Source organism: Cannabis sativa, unplaced genomic scaffold, assembly GCF_029168945.1.
Source record: "Cannabis sativa cultivar Pink pepper isolate KNU-18-1 unplaced genomic scaffold, ASM2916894v1 Contig7, whole genome shotgun sequence".
NCBI classification, from domain to species: domain Eukaryota; kingdom Viridiplantae; phylum Streptophyta; class Magnoliopsida; order Rosales; family Cannabaceae; genus Cannabis; species Cannabis sativa.
This window is the reverse complement of record NW_026870043.1, coordinates 48392-54771: the sequence shown is the minus strand read 5'-3', so window position 1 is coordinate 54771 and position 6380 is coordinate 48392.

Here is a 6380-nt window from a genome sequence, read left to right as displayed (position 1 = left end):
GCTGGACTTGGCAAGGAACCAGCGACGTCCTCGCCTAGCTCCCAACAGCAAAAATCTAAGGAGCCTAGCCCTATAAGGTACCCTGCTGAAGGGAACCAAACAAAAAACCCTACCTCTACCCTAGGGCGAAAGAAAAAGGCGTAGGATCCGCGAAAGATCCGCTCAGATTTCCCTAAAGGGAAAGGTCCGCAGAGGGGCAAGCCCCAAAAAGGGAGCTTTGGCCCTTAGGATCGAGAGGACCGAAAAAGCGTTTCCGTGCACCAAGAACCCGGGGGTAGAGGGAGAAGAGGACAGAGGTGTCCTCCCGTCGATCTGAGAAATCAAATCAATGGGAACCAAGGTGATCTCCGAGATCACCTTGACCAAAAAAGATACGGACCCGCGGTCTCCACGGGTACGTTAAATGAAGGAATTATGGCGGAACTCGCCATACTTCAAAAAGACATTGCCCGAGTCTCCCGGAGACAGAAAGGAGACGACTCCGACTCAGACAGCGAGAATCGGGAGCCATGTGCTAAGCACATCTTAGAGGCGGAGCTCCCTAAGAACTTCAAGATGCCCGAAATGGAAGCTTATACCGGGAACTCCGATCCTAGCGACCACTTGTCATGGTTCAACCGTGTCATGACGGTCATGAGGGTCAGCAATGACGCCAAATGTCTGTGCTTCCCGCTTACTCTAAGTGGGTCCGCGGAGGAATGGTTCAAAAAATTGGAACCGGGATCTGTGGGCTGTTGGAACAAGCTACATACCAACTTCCGGAGACAGTTTGTCGCCGCAAGAAAGGTCAACCTAGAGGTCAGTGCCTTGACTAATATCAAGCAACTGCCCACCGAGACCTTGAAGAATTATATAAATAGGTTCCGAGAGGAAGCCTCGAAAACCAAGAAAGTTGATGACGGACAATAGATTGCGCTACTCCAAGCAGGCATCCGCACTGGGACTCCTTTTTGGAATGAACTACAGCAAGAACGGGCCGCTAGCCTTCAGGACTTCCAGAAGAGAGTCCAAAAATATATCAACCTCGAAGAAGCCCAAATCGTGGCTTACGGAGGATATTATCCCACCGGGATAGCAGGATATACGCCCGGAGTATCGCCCTCGGGTATTACCCCACCGCAACTCCGCAAGCAAGTGGCATACAATTCTCTGCTACCCCCGGATATAGTCAGGGCAAGGCCTTGGCGCCAGCATCATCCCATTTTGGCAACTCGTCCGGAATAAATGGACAAACTCCTTCGCACTCTGCTCCGGCTGCTAGCCTGGCAGGCCCTTCCCAGGGCTCGAGGAGTAAAAGGTCCTCCAAGAGTAGCACCCGGACGGGGGAGAAGCGCCAAGAAAGGGGGTACACCCCCCAGTACACTCAATACACGGAGCTGTCAGACTCCCAAGAGCGTGTGTACTTTGCTACTAGGCAAAATACACACTACCGGAGGCCACAACCGTTGTACAAGGATAGCTCCCGGAGAGATCCGAGCAAAAGATGCGAGTACCACAACGACATCGGTCATAGCACCAATGAATGCAAGAATCTCAAGGACGAGATTGAGAACCTAATCCGGTGAGGCCACCTCTACGAGTGGATCAAAAATAGGTTTCCCCACCTTAATCCGGGCCAGGTAACTATGGGTATGCCTCAGGGAACGCCGGGGGGTGCAGCGGGGGCATTAGCTCCAGCTGCTCCCGCAGGCGACGCCCAGCACATCCCCGGTCTGCCGCCCAGGCCTAATGGGAGGGTAGCCATGATCTCCGGAGGTCCCCATATCGGAGGAACTACTCGCAAGGAGCTTAAACGATACGCAGGGGCCGCGAAACACAATGAGGTTTGGGAAGTTACTCAACTCCCAGCTCAAAGGCCCCAGCTGATGGACCAACCCATCACATTCACGGAAGAAGACGCCAAGAAAGTGCGCTTCCCTCATCACGACCCATTGGTCATAGAGACCCCCATCGCAAATAAAGTGGTGGCCAGAGTCTTAATTGACAATGGAAGTTCCGTGAATTTACTCTTCAAGGAAGCCTTCACCGCAATAGGCTTGACGGACCGGGACCTCTCGCCTAGTGGGTCCCAGCTCACAGGGTTTAACGGGACGACACTTATCCCAATGGGAAAAGTAAGGCTCCCAGTCACCTTGTGCCCGGACACCCCGCCGAGCACATTTAAATACTGAACTTTCGTAGTGGTGGACTGTCCGAAAGCTTACAACGCGATCCTCGGCCGACCGGCCTTGGTAGACTTTGGCGCAGTCACATCAATTCGGCACCTGTGCCTGAAGTTCCCTACCCGGGAAGCCAGGATCGGAACGGTGAGGGGAAACCAGGGGGAAGCAAGACAATGTTACAATGTCGCAACCCACCTGCCCGTACTAATGGTCCGGGAGTCAGTTGAGCCAGAAGTGACTGAAGAAGATGAGTTAGACCCCCGTGTGGGGTCCGAAAGAATTGTGGAACCAATGGAGGATGTCGAGGAATTATAAGTGTGCGACCTCGACTCCACCAAAGTACTCCGACTGGGGAAGAACCTAGATCCGGAGGAAAAAGAAAAAATAATAAAAACACTGAAGGGCGCCATCGACATCTTTGCATGGCGCCAAGAAGACATGACTGGCATAAGCCCTCATGTCATCACCCACGTACTCAACGTCAATCCGGACATGCCCCCCGTCCAGCAAAAGCGACGCCCGCTCGACTCGGTGAAAGCCGAGGCCTTGGAGAAAGAGGTGGACAAACTTTTGACTAACGGCATGATCCGCGACGTATACTATCTGGAGTGTCTAGCCAATCCGGTCCTAGTGCCCAAGCCGAACGGAACTTGGCGAGTTTGTATAGATTTCACTGATCTAAACAAAGCTTGTTCGAAGGACTGCTTCCCACTGCCCAGGATGGACCAGATGGTAGACGCCACTTCTGGGTTCAAACTGCTATCCTTCATGAACTCCTATGCTGGGTACAACCAAATAAAAATGCATACGGCAGACCAGGAGTGCACTAGCTTCAGGACCGATAAGGGGGTACACTGTTACTTAGTCATGCCCTTCGGACTGAAAAACGCCGGAGCAACCTACCAGAGAATGGTTAACCGGATGTTTAAAGGCCTCCTGGGGCGAAATATGGAGGTTTATGTAGACGACATGCTCGTCAACTCCAAAGCATGCAACAGCCATGCAAGCGACTTAGAGGAATGCTTCGAAGTGGTCCGGAGATACAGCATGAAGCTCAACCAAAAGAAATGCACCTTTGGGGTCAAGTCAGGAAAGTTTCTGGGCTTCATCGTCAGTCAAAGAGGGATTGAGGCAAATCCAAAAAAAATCCAGGCTCTCCTGAGCATGCCATCCCCCAAAAAGCATAAAGATGTGCAGAGCCTGACTGGAAAGGTAGCTGCCTTAAGCCGCTTCATCTCACGGTCCACGGACAAGTGCATACCCTTCTTCAATATATTGAAGAAATGCCAAAAGTTTGAGTGGTCGGACGAGTGCGAGGAGGCATTCAAAAAACTAAAAGAGCACATGGCCAAGCCTCCTATCCTATCGAAACCCGTTCTCGGAGAAAACCTATTTCTATATTTGGCTGTCTCCGAACACGCGGTCAGCGCTGCCCTAGTCCGGGAAGAAGAGAAAACTCAGCATCCTGTGTACCATGTCAGTAAGCGCATGATAGGAGCCGAAGCAAGATACCCAGTCATTTAAAAGCTGGTTTTTTGCCTCCTGATGGCGTCAAGGAAATTGAGGCCATACTTCCAAGCACATCCAATCAAGATACTGACCAACCACCCGCTCCGGCAAGTCCTCCAAAAATTTGAAGCATCCGGAAGGCTCCTCAAGTGGGCAATGGAGCTAAGTCAATTCGACTTGCACTACATACCCCGAATTTCTATAAAAGGCCAAGCCTTGGCGGACTTCATTACTGAATGTAACGAAGCCAAGGCTACCGCGAATATGCCGGTACCGCCAATCCCCACATGGAAAGTATTTGTAGACGGAGCCTCCAATGAAAATGGTTCTAGAGCCGGAGTGGCGATGATATCACCAACCGGACTGCGACTCCAGGCGGCCCTACGGTTCGACTTCGCAGCTTCAAACAATGAGGCCGAATATGAAGCCCTAATAGCAGGACTGAAATTAGCAAAAGCTGTAGGAGCCAAAAGAGTGGAAGTCTATAGTGATTCCCAACTGGTCGTAAACAAGATATCCGGAGAATACCAAACACGCGGCGAGCGAATGGCCACGTACGTAACAATAGTCCGGGAACTACTCCACGAGTTCACGGACTACAAAATAGAAAGAATCCCCCGGGAAAAGAACTCTCACGTGGACTGTCTGGCTAAGTTAGCCTCAGATAGCGAAATCGAAGAGTTGGGGGTAGTACCAGTGGAATGCTTGGCAGAGCCAAGCATCAAAATAAAAGAGACCACGATAACGGTTGGGCAAGAACCCAGCTGGATGGTCCCCATCATAAAATACATAACAAAAGGTGAGTTGCCCCAAGAAAGGGCACTGTCTCGGAAGATTCAGTATCAGGCTCATCGTTGTGTTATGATGGATCAAATTTTCTACCGAAGAGGACTCAGCATGCCTTATTTAAGGTGTGTATCGGACCCTAAAGCTAGACAAATCATGCTAGAGGTCCACAAAGGGTTTTGTGGAGATCATACGGGAGGACCTAGTCTCTCAAAGAAAATATTGAGACAAGGGTACTTCTGGCCAACAATGAAAAGAGATTGCATAGACTATGTCCAAAAGTGTGATTCATGTCAAAGGTTCGCGAACATATCGAGAGCTCCTCCAAATGAAATCACCCTGATGACTAGTCCCTGGCCCTTCGCGGTATGGGAAATAGATCTTATTGGGTCCCAGCCAACAGGAAAAGGAGGAGTAAAGTATGCAATAGTAGCAGTAGACTACTTCACAAAATGGACGGAGGCTGAGCCCATGAAGACCATAACTGCTAAAAAACCACTGGACTTTGTTATCAAAAACAAAGTATGTCGATATGGCTTGCCCCACAAAATAGTCTCTAACAATGGAAAGTAATTCGATTGCGAGGAATTTACTGACTTCTCCAACCAACACGGAGTAGTGAAAAGCTTCTCCGCAGTGGCCAGACCTCAAGCAAACGGTCAAGCGGAAGCAGTCAATAAAATCCTAAAGGTCACCTTGAAGAAAAAGCTGTTAGCTTGCAAAAACAACTGGCCTGAAGAGTTGCCTAGAGTGTTATGGGCCTACTGGACGACCCCCAGAACCACGACCGGTCACTCGCCTTTCTCAATGGCGTACGGTTGTGAAGCGATGGTCCCGGTAGAAACGTTATTCCCGTCCCACAGGAGAACGACTTACGATCCAGCCACGAATCAGGCTTTGCTTCAAGAAGCCTTGGATCAAGTTGAAGAACTCCGGGACGAGTCTCAAATACGGATGACAGCTTATCAAAAGAAGGTGACCAAGTATTTTAACTCTAAAGTTAAAAACAGAAAATTTGCTATTGGGGATATGGTCCTAAGAAGAGTCTTCCTAGCCACCCAGGAACCCGGAGTGGGGGTACTTGGGCCAAATTGGGAAGGACCATATGAAATCGAGGACGAAATCGGCTCAGGCACTTACAAGCTAAAAAGAATGGATGGAACCATTGTGCCAAGAGCCTGGAATACCGATCACCTCAGAAAATATTACCAATAGCCAAGAATGTAACTTAGACTTTGTTTAAAGAGTTTGTACCGTCTAAATGTATACATCCTCCACATGTTGAATAAAACTGAGTGCCTTAAAAACAAAGTTTCTATGCCACTCAGGGGGGTACTAGGGTATACCGCACGGACAGACAGAAAACAAACTAAGTAAAATATCCTGACCCAAAGGGCAGGTCAAAAAGAGTATGCACAAAAATAAAAAGCATAAGTATAAAAATCCTGATCCAAAGGACAGGTCAAAAAGAGAAATATGTGCATCAAAAAAGATCACGTATAAATATCCTAGCCCTAAAGGGCAGGTCAAAATATATACAAATGGCCCGGGGACAGGCCTTAGAAATTGTCTCCCCTCTAAATAAAAACAGCTATATAAATGTATTGTCTCAAAATAGCTGTATATAAACAAAAATATATATATTAAAAAAAAAAGAGAAGTGGGTGAAATCCTGGTTGTACTGGGTTAATCTCGAGCGACCTAATCAATGCGCGGAGGGAGACGAGGTCCGATGCGTGCCTCCACCATGGCATCAAGCTTTTTCTTCTTCTCCCGAAATTTGGCAATCATCTCCTCAGGTTTGGGGTAGAAGGTAAGCTTGATATTTTGGTCATTGGTAGACCAAGCCATGAAGATGCCATCGTCGAAGCGCTTAGGGCAACGGCCGCAGGAAACGGGAGAAAGAAGCTCAGCCCTTTTTGC